The sequence below is a fragment of the Cygnus olor genome, chromosome 3, assembly GCF_009769625.2.
Source record: "Cygnus olor isolate bCygOlo1 chromosome 3, bCygOlo1.pri.v2, whole genome shotgun sequence".
NCBI classification, from domain to species: domain Eukaryota; kingdom Metazoa; phylum Chordata; class Aves; order Anseriformes; family Anatidae; genus Cygnus; species Cygnus olor.
This window is the reverse complement of record NC_049171.1, coordinates 92,874,414-92,897,570: the sequence shown is the minus strand read 5'-3', so window position 1 is coordinate 92,897,570 and position 23,157 is coordinate 92,874,414. Positions and strand designations below refer to the sequence as shown.

At 40.0% G+C, this 23,157-nt stretch overlaps 1 protein-coding gene across 1 annotated transcript in view; it reads left to right on the top strand.

The window, feature by feature from the left end:
* Positions 1-23,157, top strand: part of EPAS1 (endothelial PAS domain protein 1) — a 114,368-nt gene that overhangs the window by 5,745 nt on the left and 85,466 nt on the right. The gene's annotated exons all lie outside the window — the stretch shown is intronic.

The following is a 23,157-nucleotide window of genomic DNA, read 5'->3' as shown; positions in this document are numbered from 1 at the left end:
CAAACAGGCTCTTGTGCATTCTTACAGAAAGATTTCAAGTTGGGAAAGGCTGCTTACAGGTGAAAGTAGTAGAGTATTTCCAGAAGAGAGATAGCTGATGTGAAACCTTTGCTCTCATTCCTGAGGATTTTGACACATAATAACTTTCTACTGCCTGTCCCTCTCTCTTCCCCTATACCTGCTGTGGGGCTACCCTTTGCTGTTTGCATTCCTCACTGCCCCTTTCTGCAAAAATTGCCTTCCCATTTCTCCCACATGCACCCAAAATAATAATAATTTTTTAAAACTATATTCAGTTGATGTTAATGTTCTCTAGAAAGTTTAATCACGTCCTAGCTGATAGTACTTCTTCAGTATTGGTTTTTCCTGCTTTATTACGAGCCCTGGGATATGGATATGTACTTAGATCTTTAATTCAATTTGTGGTGTTCACAAATAATTTTCTAGATTGAGGCTGGAAGAATGCATTAAGGTACACTACCCTGACCCTCTGCAAAGAAAGCATGTGTGATCTCGGCCAGTGATGCCTGCAGGTAACCCAGTGACTTATGAGTGAACCTAGCATATCTTGCAGAAACTACTCTTCAGCCTCGATCTGAAGATCGTTACTTCTGGCACATTGATTGTATCCTTGTGTAATTTGAATTTCTAGTGCTTGTTTGCTTTTGTCTAAGAAATGGAGCCCTCTAGTTATAGCTATTCTCTATTCTTACACATACCTGTAGATTATGATCAAGTTAACTTTTGACCTTGTCTTTGATAAGTTAAATCCCCAAGTCATTCTCGCTATGAGCCCTTGTGTCAATGCTGTGTCACTCTTCTAGACAATTTTTTGCAGGAGGCTTGGGGGGGAGGGGGGAATGGAAAGGTCAGATTCTTGGTGAAAGGAGCTCCCATGTACGCAACTTGTATTTCTAATGTGGAAGTACCATGGCCTTTTTGGTATTCATGTGTACAAGTTGGTTTGTTTAGGTAGTTAAACATTAATATTCCCATTTCACAAACTGGGAAACTGGAGCTGAACAGTCAAATACCTTATCCAGGGTCATGCTGTGATCCAGCAATACCTGCTCCAGTGCTCTGTGCTGGATGTCTGCTGCGATGCTACTGCTCAGATCTGAACTTGAACACTCCTTCCACAATCCTTTGAGATGATGGGCATTACCACAGCATGCATGCAACGCACATTCTCATTTTAAATATATATATATATATATATGTTAGAATATTATTAAAGTTCAAAAGTCTAGTGCTTAAAAGAAACAAATCACCGGTAATTAAAAATTAGACACTTTCATAAGGTATGGGAAAAGTGATAAATATGTCAATGCACATGTTTTTATTTTATATTTCCACAAATACTATTTGTCTTGCTAAGCACACAGAACAAAAGCAAATACATAAGTAGCCAAAATAGGGACTCTGTCAAAGATGTTAAAGTAAATTCAGCTTGTAATTGAAAAGTGCGTGTTAGGCATTTCTTCCAAAATTATTCTGAGAATAATTTTGCTTTTGAAGTATTCTTTGAATTAACATCTGGGTTGGACTTCTGTCGTCAAATTGAGGAAAAACAGATGATCTGATGTGAACAAATATATGTTTTGTTTTGCTTTTAACAAACATATCTATAGAACTTGCCTTGGTTACAGATACTATTAATGCACCAGCATCTATGTTACTGAGACATGAACACTTGAAGCAATCTGTAACCTAGGCTTTGAAGAGGCTTGCAAATCCATTTGGCAGTGTCTAGAAGGAATATGAATATTCTTACCGTGTTGTGACCCTGTAAATTCCTTCATAGGGCATGTTCTTTGTTAATATCTCTGAGGCTGAAACTGTTGAATTTCAATGCATTTAAATTCCTTTCCTTTGTTTGCCCTTGGAATGCACGTTCTTAGTCATACAGCTATTGAAGAGTTGGATATCTTTTTGTCTCTAACCTGCCATAGAACATTACTGTCTTCATCGTAGAAAAGGATAGGTATGGCTGATAGCTGTATCAATTTAATACTTTCCTCAAATAAAGCCTCCTGACAAGGAGGAACAGGCAGGTTTGAGCCTGCTTTCAGGTAGTTTTGTAAGCTTCTATTATGGTATTTAAGACACTTGTTACAATTGCTGGGGGTGGGGGGGAAATATGTTTTCTTAGTTCAAAGGGTCCCCAAATGGATAATGTAGTTTATCAGAAATTCAGTTTATTCCCTGACCAAGCAAGTTTGCTTTTGTGGGTTGCTGGTTTTTGTTTGGCAGAAGCAAGCATAGTTTATAAAGGCTAGCTTGATCTAATCAAGAAGCACAACAGCAGCCAAGATAGATTTTAAAAGAGCCCAGTTGGGAAACTGATATCCAACCGGTGGAAATGTTGTTTGTTTATTTTAAATAGGGTTTCACCTTTTGATTTGAGAAGGAGGTAATTAAAAAGATATCTGAGAATCCACCTTGGTAAGTCTCTACATCTTAGACTTCCTAGTAACATGCTTCAAAAATCTGTGCTGGAACATTTGCAATCAGTCTGTTAAGTCAGATGTTTGATACAACCATCTTGAACAATCCCAAACAATATGAGGGAGGGGAGGCCCCAGACATGTCTTTTCCTTATTAAGTTAGCACAGGAAGGATAAACTCATCAAATCACAGTAAATATTTCAGCGTGTTCCCATAGTTATCTCCTGTCTTGTCACTACTAGGACTAGAGTCACTGGGACTTGAGTAAATTTGGGTTTATTATTAACCACAACTTATGTAAGAGGTTATTGCATCTGATTCTATTTTTTGAAATTACTTGGACTCTATTGATCTCTTTCAGGCAGGCAGTGTTTTGTGCTGCCTGCACACAACTGCTCTCATAAAGCAAATGTAACGTGCAATGGGTAGGCAACAAACTGGGACCTCTGAGGTGATGGTCTCCAGTCGTGATGGGCACCCCACCAGCTCCTGGAGGCCATGCAGGCTCCATCGTCTGCCTGTGGAGTCCCAGGAAAGGGTTCCTTGCACACCAATAGCAGAGCCCCTCATATAAATGCATGTGTGGAGGAAACAGCACAGGGTATGCAGGCTTCCCAAGCAGCCTGCTGGCCTATTGTAGGAGGCCAGCAAAATCAATGTTTCCTGGTAACAGTCCCTATGCTGAATCTTCTGAAGGGAGCTTGTCCAGAGCTGCACGAGCCTAGGGGGAGCCAAAATGTGCTGCTCTTTGTTTCACAGAAAAGCACGTGTTTGTGCAACATGTGACGGGTGCAGGATCAATGCATTACTACACTCTGCAATGAGGTGCCAGTTTGACCCTTCAGGTTTTCTTGGTGTCACCACCACTACATTGATGTTTCAGGGAGGCATAAGTGGAAACAGGAGAGTGCAGGCAGGACACAGGAATTCCAGCATGGATGTGAATGGGATTTCTTTCTCAGGAGCAGACACAGCCTTGCCATGAAGGATGGTTCTTATAGGGAGTAACTCATGCCCTTCCTCTCCTTGCCCACCCCCAAACCACGTGCTGGTGCTGAGCTCCATCTGCCCTGGGCAGGTATGTGGCACCACTGCCATGTTCCCCCATGTCTCCCACCCCAGCCCTATCAAATTGTGCTAGTGCAGTGCGCGGGCTGGTTCTCCCATACAAAGCTGAGGAACTGTGAAAAAAGCTGAAGTACAGCCTCCTATCCACCAGTACTGCACCCCATGTCCACCATAGCAAGGGGTCAAGATATGGAGATTTAGCAACATAGTTAAGTCCCCCTGCCGCTGTGACACAAATACATGATGCATTTAAATGTGCTGTGTGCATATGCAACCTGACAAAGGAGGGAAGGGAAGACTTTTTCTCATGTTTTGGGTTTGTTTGTGTGCTAAACATATATATAAATAACTGTGAGGGAATTCCTTAAAGCTTTCAGTTTCTGTTGCATATTTTATCCCACATCACATGGGAAGGAGTGGAGGGTAAAAACTGGAGAGCTGCAAACTGGGACCTGTAGCTCCTGTGTGGAACTGCACGTCTGTTTATGGAGAGGTATCCCACTATCTCCCATCCACTTATCTGCAGGCAGGCTGTGTTCTTTACTGATGCTGGCACCGTAAACACGGCACTTGCAAGGCATTCTTTGCCATCAGGCAGCGTTGGAGCTTCTCACCTGTCACCCCCAGGCTCTTTCCTGCTTGAGTCTTCAAATTTTCTACCTAAGTTAGCCCAGGTGAGATAGTGTCCCTAGAAACGAGGGTATTTTGCTGTCTGAGGGTCAAATCTCACTTTCAAATCTGCTTCGTACTTCTCCTTGGGGATGAAAACATTCTGGGGCATGGGGGCATCCTGAAGTTTTTGAGATGGCTGTCTGTGAGATAATTGACAGAGCATGTAGCAGCCATCTCTGGATGAAAAAGGCAACGCATCTGTACACTGACATGAAGTTTGTGATAGCTCGTCCACAGTTTGCCTAAGCCGGTTCCTTTCTTTTCTTTTTTTTTTTTTTGGCTGTTCTTTAGGAATATGGGGTGTATTTCAGGGTGTGCCAAAGAGCCCCAGTGCATTGAGCTGGAGCTGTGGGTGTCTTCTGCATGAAGGCTGGTCTGTCAGTGTGAGCACCTCTGTAGAAAGGTTAGTGTTTTGAGGAGGGGAGCATTGGACTTTGATGTGATCGTTTGTTTCTCTTTGACTTAACCTGAGTTGCAGACATAAATGGCTGAAGAACGTAGGCTAGTCAATAAGTCTTGTTGCTAAAAAGCATTCCAAATCAGTCTGCTTTTTCCCAGGAAAGGGGAGAGGGGAGGAACTTATTTTTCATCTTTCTCCTCTATCCTCCCATAATTTAAAATAATAATAATAATAATAATTTAAAACCTTCCAGGACCTTAATTATCTTTTGATATCTTTGCCAAGCTGGATTGACATCAGTCAAGTCCAGAAGCTGTGTAAGTGGATGGGCGGTCTGAGAGTTTAATTACCTTTTAGGATCACGAGACCTCTCAGGTTGGAAGAGGCTCGAGTGGATCATCTAGTTCAAATTCCTTATCGGAGCAGGGTCAGATATTTTAGCTTATGAAACTAGGCTATCAAAACAAAACCTATTGAATCTAAATTCTGCAGTAATTACTGAAGACCAAGGTGTAGCAAAACATATATAACTGTATATGTGTGTGTTGTATGTATGGGTGCGTTTAGCATTTGGACAACACTCTCAGTCTTATTTTTTTGGGCGGTCCTTTGGGGACCCAGGAGTTGGACTCAATGATCTGTGTGGGTCCCTTCCAGTTTGGGATGATGATTGGGATTGGGATTATGATTTTGTGATTCGTTTTACCCAGGCTATGATTTCTGCGGAGCAACAGGCCTATTCCTTAGGCTTTTGTTACGCCTGTGCTTGTATCTCCCCAGTTCTCTCCTTGGAGTAGGGAGGGATGTGCCGGATAAGAAGGGTTTGAATGGGCTTGAAGTCCTGGCCCTGCTCTCAGTCTTAGCTAGAAAGTGAAACCGTTCTGAGGGCTAAAAGAATGAGCTTTCCTGACAGGCCCTGGAAGAGGGCAAACCTTTACTTGTCTCTCTCAAAGTAGTGGCATTATCCATAGGGAAATTGAGCAGCTGCAAAAAGACAAGCACTGGCCTTTGGTACCACTCAAGCTCTCAGTAAAGCTGAAAGGGGTTTTCTGGAATAAATAAGAGGAAAAAATAGAGAAAAAAAAAAAAGACTTAAAAACTAGGGTGGCTTTTTTTTTGTTTTGTTTTGTGTGTGTGCGTGTGGTTTTTTTCTATTTTTAAGAAGCATGAAAACCAAGGTGGCTTCTATTAAAATCTGTCTTTAAAAGAAAGTGAGCCTTCTAACATTTTCCTACGGTGCAGTGAATCCAAACATAACAGTGACAAGCTGGTTCATGGGAACCGGAAACTGAGACAGACTAGAAAACAACATCCTTGGAGGAAAATAAAAAAAAAAAAATACACCACAGTGCTGCTTTAAGGGCTGTTTCTTTCTTTCTTTTTCTTTTTTTTTCCCCTTTCCTTTCTTTTTTTTTAATTTTAATTTTTATTTTTATTGCTGTTGGAAACAAGTGACCTACTGGAGTCAAGTAGGCCTGGGGCTAAAATAAAAGGACCTTAAGAAGGCAACCAAAATATGCAGCCCAAATGCTGTACTCAACATGTGTAATTGCTACTGTGCTGTCCTTTTCCTCTACCACTGTGTATCATTTTAATTTCTGGGGGAAAACCAAATGTAACTGGAAAGTTTCTATTGCCTGAGTTATTGTTCCCAAGGGGGAGAAGAATTGAGCTAAAGGGGAAAACAGACAAGAACACGAAGTTTGTATGCAGATAGTTGTCTGTGGGGAAGGGACTAGAGGAAGATTTGGTGAAAAACATTTCTCACCAACGTAAATGGAAAGATATGATATGCAGAAAATAAACGTTACTATATTTGTATATCTATGTGCCATAAAGCTGACAAATGCCAAGCTTTAGGCAAGACAACAGTTACAGCTTATTTTAAGCTGGAAGGAGATGCAGGAAAGATTGCCAGTTTTCAGCAAGACATAGTAGGTCTAGGAGTTGGAAAATACTTATTAGATCACGGTAGCCTGTTGTTCCTGCCAATACACTATTCCCTTGTGAGACACCAATCTGGTAATGTAACTGTGTGCTCTAATGTAATTAAATACCAAAATAAAAATGTACACTTTCAACTAATGCGTCAGTCAATATTATAGACATAAGGATAAGAAACAGCAGAATTATGTGCTCTGTTCATTTTTCTGCTTTTTTTTCTGTGAACTTGAGAAGACTCAGTTTCTGACAGTGAAATCAAAATGCTCTGGTTATAGCTGTGTTCTGAGGACTTCTACAGTACTTACTGTATTTTATGCAGTCTGTTTTATCACTGAACAAATGCATGCAAAATGGTTGTCATCAGTTGTAACAATTTTTTTTCCCTGTGAGGATGATCTTTCTGCATAAAATTGCAGGTCAGTATTTTTATTTTTATTTTTATTTTGAATAAAGCATTCTCCTAGATGCTTGAATTAGCAGCACTCCAATTATTTCAAGAATTTAGGGGAATACTTTAGACTTTGAATTTGGAAAACACCAAAAAGTCTGTCATCCATAGGATGTTATTTTCTGTTATCTCAGTTTACTAAGTGTACTAATCCTCAGAGCTCTGTATAATTCCAGTAAATAACACCCCATACATTTGGTCAGTACCTGATAATCTGGGCTGACACAGCTGCTTTCCTCTCCTACTTTCCTCTCCTATTTACTTCACAGCAGAATCATTCCTGGGTACACTTTTCCCTACAGCTTACTTTCTATATTTTAATTTTAACCTGTGACACTAATTTGCTTTGTAGTTATGTGAGAAACTTCACTTCGCTTTTGGGCTTCAGGTGAAGACTCTTTCAAAAATTCTCAGGTCTGTCTCCCATTGCTGCTGGAGACTGCTCGGCCACACTAGATATGTTTAGCTCTTATGAAGGAGCCTCATTCCACATAATTGTTTTGAACAACCACATAATTGTTTTGAAGCTCTTCTCCGAAATCCCTCACGATTGCTTACATCTTTCTGAAGTGAAGATGAAAAATCCTGCTAGGTTGTCACTGGGCTTACAAAGAAATGCTTGCTGATTCAAGCCTCTAAAGACCATCTGTTGTGGCTGATGGGGTCCTGAAGCAGCAAATCTTGTTCATGCATTCATACAATTTTATACCTTAACTAGCTCATGTGGTTTAGTTAAGGATAGATCCTTAATATCTGAACTGTCCATTGGAGGTCTCAGGCTTCATCAACATCACTGCCTCAAGGATTGTACTATCTCCATATATTTTTATAGGAGTTGCCCCTTCATTCTGCTCAAGTTGGACACTGTGAAATCTTAGTATTCCTGTTATCCTGGAATAATTTCAAAACTATTCATTAACTGCTCTGTGATCTCCAATTCAGCATTCTAGGTGAATACCTTCCCAATCTTACATATGTGACGTCGGTGTTTAAAGTGAAGTGTATGCTCACTGCAGTGAGCAAGGGGGTGAAAGTGAATTCAGATGTTGACTAGTCCAAAGTAAATGGCTAAAAGTGAATGCTTGTGGTTTGAAAAAAGTCAAGTTTCACACTTTACTTGCTGTGTTAGAGTACCTCAAGTCTTTCACCTACTCTGTATTCGGCACACTCAGTCAGCCACTTTTCTTTGTAGAAGCACATACAGGTTCTTGCTTTTTGTGAGAACTGACCCTCCGAGGAGGAAAATGCTCTAGGACCAGATCAGAATGCAATACTAAGCAATGAAGATAACCACAGCAAAGCAGAGAAACTGACAAACTTGTAGATGACTTGTGGAAGACGCATTGCGCTGCATTACTGCTTATCAGCTGGCACGGGGTGCATTGAGGTATCATAGTTGTGTGGCAAGCTTCCTCAAGCCTTTTGTAGTCCTAGAGGCAGCCCATCTATACCAGCCATTAGCAGATGGTTACATTAGGAAACTCACAAAATGTTTATTGTATCACACAAAGTTGCAGATTTCCTGTGATAAGATTATTTTTTTCATCCTGTTTGGAATTTCAAAAGCTTATTGTAAACCTCCTCCCTCTTTCAGCCCCAAGGTTTGTGTGAAAGAAAATACCTTTCCTATACCAGTATGTCTAATAGGGTAGTGCTGTACTGACATGCCTGTTTCTTCTGCACTGTTCCTGCGTCTCAAAGCGTGCTCAAGTAAATGTTGCATCTCCTGAGCTGCCTGGTGAGGCCAAAGGCTTTTAACCCCCTTCTCCTCTGCCCCTTTTGGGAGAGGCACCAGGCAGAGCACGAACTGGTGGCCCCACGTGCCAGCAATTCCAGGTGACTGGTGGAAAAGCAGCCAGCTACTGCAGGACTGGCGTGCAGTTGATGTAAGGCAATTTAGATTGAGATCAGGGCTGGTATTGTTTTCCCCTCTAAGAAGAGGGAATTCAGTGCAGCGCCTGTGGCTACTGCTAGGCATGAACACTGATGGCATTGCTAGAGAGCCTCTGCAGTGCATTTCTCCAGTGGTTTTATGAGCTAACCACACCCGCCGCTGGTTTCTACAGTACCAATTTACAAGATTGGCTGGTTTGGATGAGGAAACCCACATTTCCTGAGGTATCCCAGGGAGCTCGAAAGCCAAGATCTTCAGAAAATTCACAGAAGTGGTGATTTTTTTCAGCACTGGGCTTTAGGAAAGCCTGTGTGCTTCTCCCCCTGTTGAGGAGGGAGGTGCAGTTGCATGCTTACAGGTATTAGGAACTTCTGGCATTTCTCTTGTCACACAGCTGGGATCACTACCCAGTTGTTTGTTTTGTTTTGTTTTTATCTTGATCCAAAACTAACATTCTGCCCAAAGGCCTTGTGTAGCCTTACTCAGGTAGGCAAGGGGATAGCAAGTCTCTGGCCCCACAAAAGGGGAAAAGCAGATGCATCAGCTTTTCACTAGAAAGAGGAGGAGGTCTGGCTCACTTCTTTGCACCAGCTGCGTAAGATTTTATTTATTATTTTTTTTCCTGGTATTAAGACTGAATCATCTACTTTATTTCTTGCTGGGTTGTTTTCCTCCTGGTTTAATAAGTTAAAGTGGCTGATAAGAATAGTCTAATTAACATCAGGCCTGGCACAACTTAAGGCAGGCATGGGTGTGGAAAGGTGGAAATGCTTTTCACCTGTGGTGAGCCATTAGGTGGCTCATTGGGTCTTGTGGAGCTCTGGACCTATTCCTTCAGCAAGGCCGTAATGCTTTGAAGAATTCCTGGGAATGGGGTGAGGGCTGGAAGTAGGAGCCCCTGGTCAACACCAGTTGCAGTCCTCTGGCCTCCAGTTGCCCTCCTGCTGAAATAGGAAAGCGGTGCTTTCCTGCTGCCTCTGGAGCTCTGTTGAAGTGCTAGAAAGTGTTACACAAACTCTTGTGCAAGCATAAGAGGGTGGAGGCTTTTTTATTTGAGTTGCTTAACTCAAAATTTTGAGGCATTCCTTTTCTTTTTCCAAAATTACCAGTAAATACACCGAGATAAACATTTCTTAAAGAAGTAACAACAACAAAAACAAAAAAGCAAGACGTGCTTGTCAGGAATTGCTGACATAGTTGTAAGAAAATCATTACTAAAACTAGGGGATAGCTGTTCAAAAATACTTTGTAGTATAATAATTACTGTTAAGTGCTGGGTAGTGCCTTTGATACTTCAAGGAACATGAAATGCAACTTACAGTTCTAATTCTAGCCTCTGTAGTTCTCAACTGCTATTATTGCAAATGCATTATATGCAAAATCCGTTCTAGGATAGTGCAAGGCTAAGCCTATAGACCTGGAAACTGCAGAGTCAACCCATGCAGGATATCCAGCTGGAAGACAATGATGCAGTGATGTACCCACATGATTTTTATGGCACATGTTTAGCATATGCTGAAACATGAGAGTCTACTGCTTAATGACTGTATCCCACTTAGTGAAACTCCCTGGGAGCTGTCTTCATATTTCCAGGTAGTGCTTTGGGCATCTTGCAGGAAAAAGAAAATGGAAAGAAATGTTCCATCCTTGAAGAAGCTACAGCCCAGTGCTGGCAACAAGTTAATATAACGTGGAGAGGGGAAGATACAGGGAATTGTAAGGGTCACTCTTAGATGGCTGTGTGATTACACAGCCTGGGCATGTTCATGACTTGATGGCTGATTCCTGATCCACCCACTTGCTGCAAATCTGAAGACCCAGAGACTTTGGGGGATTCTGCAATAGGTTCTCAGTGTGGTACATACTTCAGGAAAAGTTTTTTGAAAATAACAGTAGTGGATATTTCACAGCTAAATGCTAATTGCTGTTGGAAACTTAATTCTTAAATTTCTTACCTTTTAGGGAAGAGGTTGTTTGTTGTTTTTTTTTTTTTTAATTTGGTTTCCTTTGAAAATAATAATCTACTAAACCTTCCTCATCGTTCATCCTACCAGTTAGTTTACATGTTCTTTTTGAAAGTGGTCATAGTATACATCTAAAATTTGAAAAGGTTTTCTTATGTGTAAGATATCTTTATGCCCTACCTCCTAGCAAAGAAACCCTCTCACTCAGGTGTCTGCAAGGAAAGCTTTGGATCTGGACTGCCAGTCCCAATTAACCTTGAATGTGTTTTTGTGTCAGGAAATGAAACTCTTTTGGCCAGTGAAAGGATTTGTCATGTGGTCATGAAACATTCAGAGCACAGTGGTTTCATCCATGTATGTTACCTGATAAAGAATCCAGGAGCTAAAAACCCAAGTACTGTTACTTACATAGTTAAAATACTGTAAATGCCTACCACACCCTGTTTGGGTCCTGTTTGAAGGAAAGTAGCACATGCCACTTCATCTGGCTTGCTCTTTAAACCAAATACTCTTTTCTTTGCCTCAAAGTGTTCCATTTTAAATGAATGTCATGTAACTGTGAGACTTTTTTTTTTTTTTTAATGAGGAATAAGTGGGAAACGACAGTTGCGTTTTCATTACTGGGGAGACTAAGCAGGTGATTTCTTTCAACTTCCTTTTCATTAGGAAGTGTCCCAGAGGTTTGCACAACTGGGTTAGAAATTAAGGATCCAGCCAAATACACTTCAGTAGTTGCACACTTGTGCTCAAGGATGAGTTGCTATGGGATTTACTGATGCTCTTAAAAACTAAGTGTATGCTTTATGTCACAGAGCTAAGGCAGTTGGCTTTCTAACTTCAAGATGATCTTTTCTTCTTTCTGTTGTTACAACATGAACCTAAGGTAACCAGCACAATTATAAATGCTGACGCAGATGCATACATTTGTTCATTGCTGCAGATGGCCCTGAATCTTCCCATGAAAAATATGGAATAGGTTATCCAAAATGTAAGCTGCTTTACCCCAAATGCCCCTAAAATTGCTCCTTACTTGCTCTGCTCATAAAGGGATAAAGAAGGTATTATCTCCTCATGTCTTTGGCTAATGATCTGGCCAAAAGTAAACAGAGGCCATATCACAGGAATGTGCAGGGCTTAACTGTTGCTGCTCTCTGGCTCGGGGACAGCCCTCCTCTGTGTCTGCCTCACTGGCCCAACAGCGACTCGTGCCGATGGGGCTCTGCCGATGGAGCATGTGCGTGCCCTTGGAAAGGAGCGAAACCACAGTGCTGGATGAAGATGTGGGGCTTCCTGTGAAGCACACAACCTGGTGGCAGCTATTCCATCTTAAAAACATTGCAAAGAAAGCGTGTTCTTCTGTGAGTTTGTCCTGGTTCTCATGTTTCTGCTGTGCATGATGATATGTACTGGCAAAGAGGAAATGGGGTTTCTTTTTTTAGAGGTGAGAGACACCCCTACATGAAAGAAACAACCATGTGTGGTGGCAAACAGCAAATCATTAACAGCAGCCATATACTCTTATCTAGCTATAAGCGTATCAGTTCCACATCAGAACTATCAAACCTATTCTTCCAAGAGCCCCAGACCAGAATTTGTGTTTTGCTGCCTGATAGTCAGTCTCTTGAACTGTTGATGAATAACTAAATGTCATAAAGGCATCAGCAAGCACACTTTAAAAAAAAAAAAAAAAAAAAAAACACGCAACTGATGTTTCTTGGCTCTTTTGATCTGCTATGAGTAACTGCCCTTAAAGGATACTCTCTTGATCAATATGTCCGTATTACAGATTACTGAAAAAGATTAATTGTAGTCTTCTCCATACATTGAGGTCTGGAGATGGAGTGAATAAAACTCCAGCAGGAAGGAATCAAGATGGAGACAAGAGTAGGAACTGTGTTTTATTGGGGGAATTTGTGGACTTCTGAAATTTGGAAGAGTGCAGTCTTTTTAGTCTTTGCCAGATGGTCACACAGTTTAAAAAAATAAAATAAATAAAAAATCAGTGCAGTTGTAAGAACTCATTTTGGTGCTCTTAGTCAATATTAATAATAGTCATAATAAGGCTTTAAATACTTGGAATAATGGCATGGCTTGGTTTGAAAGACACCTTAAAGATCATCCTGTTCTAACCTCCTGCCCTGGGCAGGGACACTTCCCACCAGACCAGGTTGCTCAAAGCCCCACCCAGCCTGGCCTTGAACACTTCCAGGGATGGGGCATCAACAGCTTCTCTGGGCAACCTGGTCCAGTGCCTCACCACCTTCTGAGTAAAAGGTTTTTTCCAAATATCTATTCTAAACCTATCTGCTTTTATTTTAAAGCAATTCCCCATTGTCCTATTACTGCATTCCCTGACAAAGAGTCCCTCCCCAGCTTTCCAGTGGGCCCCCTTTAAGCACTGGAAGGCCATTATAAGGTCTCCTTGGAGACTTATCCAGGCTGAACAACCCCAACACTATCAGGTTTGGTTTACAGGAAAGGTGCTTCAGCCCTCATCATTCTGGTGGCCCTCCTCTGGCATAGCTGTAATAGTATCATGTCCTTCTTGTGCTGAGAGCCCAAGAGCTGAACTCAGGACTCCAGGTGGAATCTCACAAGCATGGAGCAGTGATACATCTTAATATGTTTTTTCTTGTGTTACTATGAGTGAGTCAGGGTTAGCATGTCTAATGAATGCAAATAAAATTGAAATAAAACACAAGGCAACAATAAAGTGATTTGATTGGAGCATAATTCTGGGATTTACACTGATTTCGTAGGTTACGTATCATAACACTGTGGTATTTTGTAGGAGATGCGTGTGTTCGGGGATGCATGTTTATATTGCAGTCTTAGTTACTGAGCCATGAACACTTATATATTATTTTTCCAGGGCAGGAAACCCTGAGCTAGTGTGAATTGACTAAGTTCATTTATCATGATGTTGGTGTAGATCAGGTGCCTCTGATCTACAGCAACTGAGTGTCAGCATGCATTCAGGCTTCCTCTGCCAGGAAGTGACAAATGAAACCTGTGCAAATAAGTAAGAAAAGGCTTTCTTATACTGTAGTCATATTCACTGGACACCTAAGACAATTTCTGACTTCTTGTTAATTAATACCACGTGCAAAAATTGTTCTATTGTTATTGGAAGTCACTGGTTTTTAGATGGAGTCTGAATATGTGGTATTGGTTATGAAGCTGGGAATAAATCATTACAATTTAATTCATACAAATCTCTATCAGAGTTTTTCATTATAATCAAAATATTGTGTAAAAGCTTGTTGTCTGATCAAGCGTGCAAACTGGAGCTGTTGCTCACCTGTGGAATTTGCATGGTACTTAATTTGATCTAATCCCCACTGCAGTCAGTGGGAATCTTCTGACATTGTTATTCGAGAATTGGTTAAAGCCTCCAATCCCTTGTTGTTCCCATGCTAGCTGGGTGGCTGAGTAGGGAAATAAACTTGAAAATGATGTTAAATTTAGACATATCAAAATATCAAAAGATTATTGCGGTAAAGGATCAACTTGAGTGAATTCTTCTGTTTTTCTAACTTCTAAATGAAGATTTATTTATTTTTTTTTTTTAAAGGGTGATAGCGGTGAAGAAAACTTCTTTTAGAAGCTGAGGTCCATAGGACATATTGCATAGATTGAAGACCAGATCCTCAAGCAGAGTAACTGGTGCAATTTCTATAAAGACTTGACCTGTCATCTCTTATATATATTGACCATACGTATGTACGAATATCCCTGTTTAAACACATTATTTTAATTTGCTTTATCTTGCAAGTCTGCCACACATCCTCCCATTCAACATACAGGAAAAAAAAAGTAAAAGATGACAGGAAGTAGTTAATAATTCATCACTTCTGCAAACCATGGGTAACATTTAAATGCCTGTTTGTTTCTGTTTTAGTGCTTAAATGGCAGTATCAAAATGTACTGTAAACAAGAGATAACCTTCTGTGAGACAGCTGCTTTAAAATCCTTCTTAGAATTTTTCTTACTGCTGAAAGAACATTTAAAAAAAAAAAAATGATTTCAGGAGCTGATCAATCCTTCTAGGAAAACGCCAATTAATAGAGGACTCACCCTATTTCTAACAACCACACACAAGCCTTTTTTTTTTTTTTTAACTGAATTAAAAAATACTTCCTCATGCAGCGCAGTTGGAGAAATTGGCAAGCAGTCTACATTTAAATGGAGTACAAGTACTGTCTTTTCTTCCTTTGGACTCTCTCAGCCCAGCTGTAGTGGCTTCCTCCCTCCGCTGGCTCAGCTCCTTGTGCCAGGTGGAGTCTGGGTCTACAGCTATTTACATCAGAGATTTAATTCTGCTCTTCCTGCAAAACTTCATGGTCTCTTGCTTCACCATATTCAAATATTTATGCTCGAGAATAGAAATGTTTATTGTGGAGACAGTAATAATATATATTAAAAAAAAAAAAAAAAAAAGTATATCTATTTTCTATTTTAAAAGGATTAATAGAAAACCTGACTGAGAAACAGATGATGGTACATCATCACGATATCGAGAGATATGTATCACTTGGCTGCTACCCACGGCGGTGGCTTGTATTGGAATTAGTCATGTCTAGAGCTTCATTAGGAGGTTTGTGGCTAAGGCACTCGGAAACTGTCTGTGAAGTCTCAAAGGCTGATATCCTCTCACCAGGTCGCTTCAGTGGTATTCACTTTGCACTTGGGTACATGGTAGTTCTTTGACACTTGTGGCTTTTCTTTGAAGCTAGTTTTTCCCTATTGAGTCCTAAAGAAGAGGAAGCAACGAAAGACATCTGACACCTCTGGCAAAATTGACCAGACAGTTTCAGCGCAATTAACATGTGAGTTGTCATAATTTCTACTTTGGGTTATATTGTGCAGTTATCTCTGTGTTACAGACCTCTGCCCAAAGGTAGTTCTGCACTGTAATGGTGTTAAATGCCTGGTTTTGTTACTCCCATGTTGTACCACGTGAGAAAAATCAAAAGGTCTCACCCATATGATTTTGTTGGCTTTCTTGTGAGGCAGTGAATAACTTCAGGAAGCTTGAGTGCACATGCACCCTCTACTGAGATTTGCTTGCATGCCCTCTCTGTAACACGTGGAAGCAGATGACTCGGTGCAGTCAATCAGTTGCACAGAAACCCGATGGCTTTCCCTGTCCTCTCAGCTACCACCCAGCTCACTCTAACAAGAGCTAGAAGTTGTCAAGTACCTGTATCAAGGTGCTTTGACTCATCTGACTTTCTGACTCACCTAAACTAATCTCTCTTATTGCATACGAATGTAATAAAACCTTTTTTTAAATGTATAAAGTGACATCTGAACTATTGTCTTCCCAAATATTTTTGCTACACGGCTATGTAGGCTGTTATTCCTCCAGTTCTCAATGTTCTTTTCAGCCTGAACGCCTTATCTTGCAGAATTGCTATTGATTTACCAAAAGTTATATGTTAATTGATTACTTTTCTAGAGGGTAAGGAATGTAATATAGTTCTAGTTTGTCTTCTGTGTACAACAGATAAGTTGTGTTGGAGGGTTTGCAAAACCTGGTACCTGGTCTATGCAGCAAAACAAAACCAGTACCAAGTTTTCATGGAAGACTTGTATATGACTGTTTCATGCTGCAAGCTCTGAACAAGTGGTAAACACACAAAAAAAAAAATTTTCAAATGCAGAAAATGGATACCCACCATTAAGGAGGAGGAAAGAGAAGATGCATCTTCAAAATATTATACTACCATAATTCGTCCTCTATTATAAAATTAGAGCAAAAAATAGTGGAATTGCATTGATCAAGTTTTAACTCCTCTCTTCCACTCACACCGGTCTGTAAGCTGTGTCCTACGCACATTTTCCAGTTTCATGCTGCTGAAGCTGGGCTTTCCCATGCCAACCACAAGAAACACAGGACCGAGGCACCTGAGGAGATGATCTTTCAGCTGCATGTCTGTCCTCATCAGCTAGTCACGCATTTTCTAAGAACTGTTTGTGTAAGTCAATATCTAGTCACAGCTCCCTCTTCCTATTGTTTAGTTTTCACTAATATCAGAGTCCGTATAACTTAAGTCTTAGTTTTATCCTTCTCACCACAGATGATGATTACCTTTTTTTTTTTTGAAACCTTTCTGAATTTTGAATGCAGTAAGGAAGATGCCCATGCTCATAAAACTAAAGGGTAATGAAGATCAGTCCATTGATGACAGAGCACTTGCAAGAAAAGGAAATCAAAATGGTAGAGCCATGAATGGTAGAGTCTATGAAGATAGGGATTTGAAAATATTATTTTTATATATATATATTAGTTCACTTAAACATAAAAACAGAAGAATAATCAGTGATGGTGAAAAGCTGAGCATGTTTATTTGTGTTTTGTACTTGAGAGAAGTCCAATGACAAAAATGACAGGAAGAAATCAAACGTGTTTCAGTATTACTCAAAGCAATATACAAATGAGAAGTTTCTTGACTTGCATATTGACAGACTCAAATGACTTGCATCATGAGCTTTAAAAGACATGGCTGAATGGGTCTCTGAGATGCTGATTTCTTCTCCAACAACTTCCCCAAATAGTTATTTGAAACCTTTGAAAAGATTAAAAGATTTGACCAAAATGTTTTTAAAAGCATAAATTATAGATGTATTTGGGGGAAAATAACGAAACAAACAACATGAAATGTGATAAAGAATTAACAGATAAACCTAGTAGAATGCAATAGTGCTGCAGTGTAACGTACGCCCCATTAAAAAAATCTTTCTGGAAGTTTTGCTAATAAAAGTAGTCTTTTAGTAATATCTTTTACTTTCTATAAAACAATTCAATTGATGTTATACATGCTTTAAATTAGAATAGTGGCAGGTACTGAGTGGATTAAAACTACATGACTGATGGGTCTCAAAGAGTTACTGTGAATAGGGACTGTTTCTAGAAAGGTTTGGTCAAGTCTAGTTCTTACCAACTCTGCTTGCTTTTAAGGACTGATGTGATCCTTAGATTTATGAGCAGAAGAATTCCGGGTAGATCAATAGAACCTACCCTTGTTCTGTATTTGACACAAGAGATGCCTTTATAACATGTTCTATTTAGGCTAGTATAGAAATAACAGGAAATCTGCATGGGGGTGATTAAAAGAGTAGAAAACTGTGTTTGTAGTGCAACCCAGGGAGAACATACTTACTTGAAGAGTCAAGCAGAAGGACAGGAGTTGAGTAGGACACAGATCATGAGCTTCTCCACAGGAAAAGGGAATTAAGTTGAAAAAAAACTTATTTCTGATTTAGAAACACACATAGCATGATAGTAGAAGCCAAGCCATTTCACACTTAGTGTAGATTTATAACTGCGGGGATAAAACATGAGAACGGTTACCAAGAGTTGAGATGTATTCTCATCAATCACCCAAAATATACTAGAAAACTTATCTGGGATGTGCTGTTTTACTGGCTTTTATCTATGGATTTATGACAACTGTATTTAGTGTATGTGAAATAGAGCATTTTGAGCAAAAGTGAACTGTCAGTTTGAGAAAAATGATAAAGAGTGACATGGGCAGAGATATGTGAAGGGGGGGCGTGGAACAAGACTTCCAGCTGCTAAGAGGGAAGGAGGAAAAAAAAAGTGAGGATTTAAAGGACAGTAGAGAGCTGACGTCTCATCAGCAGGCTCCTGCAGGAAAAAAAAACTAGTTAGGATGCAGCTCTGACAGTGTCAGAAGGCAGACAAAGCCATGGGACTGGCTGAAGGGGGAGCTTGTGGCGATGCTTGAAGAGTGCTTTCCTTCCTCCCAGCTTGGGTGCAACCTCAAGCTGCTAACAATACCATTTACTTCTCTGTTGATCCAGAAGGGATGTGTTAGGCTCCTCAAAATATAAGAACTAGAAGTATAATTTTATGGATCTCTTCTAAATTATGAAGATTAAAATCAGCTCAGCTTCTATAGGGGGAAAAAAATCCAAGAGAAAATCAAACAAAGCCATTTACAAGGCATGGAATGTTTTCGTCAGTCAACAATACTTAGTGATTTTCTCCTTTTCTTTTCCCCTCTTTTTTTTTTTTTCCCCTGCTGTTATAGTCCCAAGTCCACTGCCTGCTTGAACACTTAATTTGTGGTTGAAGTTTCCCTACCACTAAAGGGGTACTTCACCGAGGGTTTTATGTTTGAAGCTAATAGGAGCTAATCATCCATGTTGTTTACAGACCAAAAATCTCAGCTAGAAAGCGAAAGTTATCCCACATAAGTATAGCAATTCTTAACCTCTGAGCTCAGGACTAGTCCTGGTTTGATTCTGATACTTAACCATATAATTACACACTTCATATCAACACAACTTCCAGTCGCAACTCTTTCATCTGAATCCTTCGTAATCTGTGTCTGTTATTTATTACACAAATTTAAATGTTTTGACATACATTACATATTCATCTCTCAGAAGATTACTTCTCTATTTGCCAGGTTTTGCTGGAAAAGAATTGAAAATCACATTCAGAATAGATATTCAAGTCTTGTCTTTTTGTTTTTCATTGTTTTATGCTGCATGGTAAGGGATATCAGGTGTTTTCTTGTTTAAAAAAAAAAAATGTCTAAAGAATATTCAGTATTTTTATGTGAATTAGCTTGTCATTTGAATAGAAACTTCTCTGTTGCATGTATTCAGACTACAAAAGTCACTGTTTCCATAAAAAGGCATCTGTTCCTCTTGTTTCTCTTCCAAAACATTTTTAGGAGACAAGACTACAGAACACAGAAATTAAAATTAAATAAGAAACAAAAATATTTAGGGACAAAGTGAAAACTCTGTTAATGTGAACACTGGGTTAATTCAGCTTGTTAGAGAACTGCTGAAGTCATTTATGTGCCTGTAACTTTGGATGTATGCCAGCACCCTGTGTTAAGCCAAATCATATGAGTATCCAGTCAATGAAGGACTTAAAAACTTAAGTTCTTTACTGTGCTTGGAACAAATCTGGGTTTATTTAAGTAAGATGCTGATTCCCTGTTGTTACCTTGCCTTTGGACATTGCTAAAATGTATGAATGTCCTTTTATTTTTCTGACAACATAATGTGTGCAGACTTTCAAAAGCTTTTCTGAGGCCTGGATGCATTGAATGGAATGGCTCGTAAGACTTCTGCTAAAACATATGTCTGGATAACCAGATCAGTGTCTGGAAGTGTATAGGTTTGGGGGAAAGTCTTGATAGCCAAAGTGGTTTTAGCTAAATTGTTGTAATAACAATAGGTGTTATGATTTCAAAATCCTACTGTTTTATTGAAAACTGGTGTCAGTGAGGACTTAGGAAAATCCCACCAGTGATCATTTAGCATAATGAAAACAACTCGTGCTGACAGTGGGAAATGTCTTAGATTGACTGATGTAGATGCCTTTAATGTTAATGAGGGGAGCTGTTTTCAGTGGCATAATTTGTCTTGATGTTCTGCTGGACTCTTTTAGCAAAGTTTATACCTGTGTTTCTCTGAAAATTTGAGCACAGAGTTCATGTATCGCTTGTTGTTTCCTTCTGATGCAAGGCAAGTCTTGGGCTCTGCTATACTTGTTTCAGGGTTGGTGACACAATTCAGGGAGAAAACCTGCTGAGCCTGTCAGGCTGGCCAAGATTTTGGGCCATACTGGCCTAACATGCTCCGTCCGCTATTTGAAAAATGTAATAGGAGGTTTTAACCGGGTTCCTGAAGCCTCTCTGTCTAAAGAGAAAAACTCCATAAGTCAGCAACTCCAATAGCTTGATCAAATGTGAGGGTTTTTTTTTCTTGTTTGTTTGTTTTGTAACTGTTCTGAAGAAAGCTTGGTGTAGAGCACTAAAAAAAACATCCTGGAGATGAAGATTCACAGCTTTTAGCACTTTTTAAACTTAATTTAAAGATAGTTGAAGGATGATATGAGTCTTTGGGCTAATTCCTCTGTCACCGGTAGAGAGAGAAGAAAAACAACACGTGATGACGTCCTGGATTCCATGTTACTGAATTGGATTTTCAGGTACTTGAAACCTGATTAGTTGTCTGTATCAATGGAAAAGTGACTTGGAACCAGTGACTACCTAAAGGTATTCATGTGGTCCCCAGTTTTGGTTTTGTGGAAATGTAAGCACATATAGTTGTTAGTTCTGCTGCTTAATATTAATTTTGTGTATGCAAAAATGGGATGATGAGCTCTTATTTGAATGGATATGTTGTGACCAAACACCCTGCCAGTTTGGGGTTCACCATTAGGGAACCTAAGCCAAAGCCAGAATGGTGGTTCTTGTTTTCATTCTTATGACTAATGAAACCCAGGAGGGTAAGGGTTTGGCAAACAGTAAAGCCTTCCTCTTCCCCCTTGCCAAAGCAACTTGCAATGAATTTCTATTTTTCCCAGAAATAAATGACTTGGGATACAACAGTTGCAGTTTTCTACTTTTTTTTTTTTCTTTCTTGTTAAAATGGTACATAGTATCATAAATCATGTATTGTAATCTAACAACATTAATGAAGAGAAATGTCTCAGTGTCATTACTGGTAGAAGGTACTTCATGCAAAGAGTGCAGCACGTAGAAATAGGAGAAAAAAAGAAAGCTCAGAGATGTTATTTGTGGGGGAACGCGGGACAGCTATCCAACTCCTTGTCTGTATGTGAATCACACTGTTACCAATATCTTATGTTATCAGTACTTCAGAGCCTATAAATATTTCCAGGAGCAGACCTGCTTGAGAAGCAAGTGTTAGGCCCTGTGCCAAATGGATCCTGGAGTGGTTCCCCAAAATAGAACAAGTTTCAGGGTGAAGGAGAACAAGGTGAATGTTACCAGCACTTGAAATAGTCAGTGTGCCATAGTCTCGTGAAGGCTGAGCAGGCAGCTCATGAGCAGCTTGGCTGTTTGCGCAGGGCAGCTGTGGGAGGGAGGTGGAGGCAGTCCCACCTGTCACTGAGCCCCAAGTTAGGCTCTTGCTCTAAGGCACTCTGTCATTGAAATTATGTTTTTTGTTGACTTAGAGGGAGCTAAGGGAGGTTTGGCTGGGGGAGACCCACTGTGATTACCCATTACTGTCTCAGATAGATTAAGGTTTAAATTATCCAGGATACATCTGGGAGCTGCACAGAGTAACTTAGGGCCTGGGATTTCAATTACCAAGAACACCACACACCAAAAAAAAAATAGCCTTTTATATTTTTTTTAGGACAAAATGAAAAGGTTTAGAAGTCTAGGAGCTCGAGCAATAATTTCAAAGTGTGCAATGATAAATTCTTTATCTCTTTAATGACGTTTTCCAGTTCCCAGAAAAGCTGGTATTTTGGAGGGCAGGGATTTGTCATTTGGTATGGCAGTGTCAGGAGAATTTTGGGATTTTTTCCAGTTTCACAGTAATTTGTCACCTTCTTTAGGTGACAAGTGTCCATAGGGTTAACAGGTTCAGTACCTTTGTTGAACATCAGTAATTTTAGAATGACTATTTTAAAACAAGCACTTTTTGAGGTCTTTAAAGTTAGACTCTTTGGGGAATAAAAACAATGCCCAAATCTCTAGAAGAAACTGCCACAGATTAAAAGATTTAGGAGCAGCATTTCCAATGGCATTTAGGTTCCTAAAATAAAATACACACAGGCGTGAAAAATCTCTTGGCTCTTTTTAAAACTCAAAGTTCTGCAGTGAGCACGTTACACTGCCTCTAAATAAATATTTGGTGAGTGACTGAACGTTAACTATTAGGCACTGGTATCGCTGCAATGTTGCAAAAATTCTCAATCACATCTTCCCATCTCTTTTTGGACGTTTATCCAGCACACAGTGCTTTCTGGGAGTGAGAGCCTCATGTTTACGAGGCTGTCTCTCACATAGGAGAAGCAACTCCTGTGTGAAGACAGTTGTTTCACTAGCATAGGAGGTAATGAGTATGAAAAACATTGCTACAAAATTTGGCTTTTAAAATCCAGTGAGAGGAATGTTTCCCTTCCCATCTGAATGTTACTGTTGTTTTTGTTGGCTCTGGGTAAAACTTGTCTCTGGTGATCCCTCAGTTGTGCTTCCTTCGAAGAGCTACTGTCGAGGAGCAGCAAGCGGCTGCAGACCTCTGCTGCCTGACACGAGGGCTGGCAGCTGGTGGGGGATGGCGGGGGACAAAGTAAATGGGTTAAAATCGAGTAGGAGGTGGTGATTACTGGTACATCTATATGGTGCCTATCTTCCAGAAACACTGGGTTAGAATTTCTGTAAATGAAGGCTATATCTGCCTCATACTTTATTTTCATTAAATCGAACTACTACTGCCTTATGTATCAAAAAGCATGCAGTAAAGTTCTGTATTTCCAGATTTTACTCTCTCCTATTTGGTGGTTGTG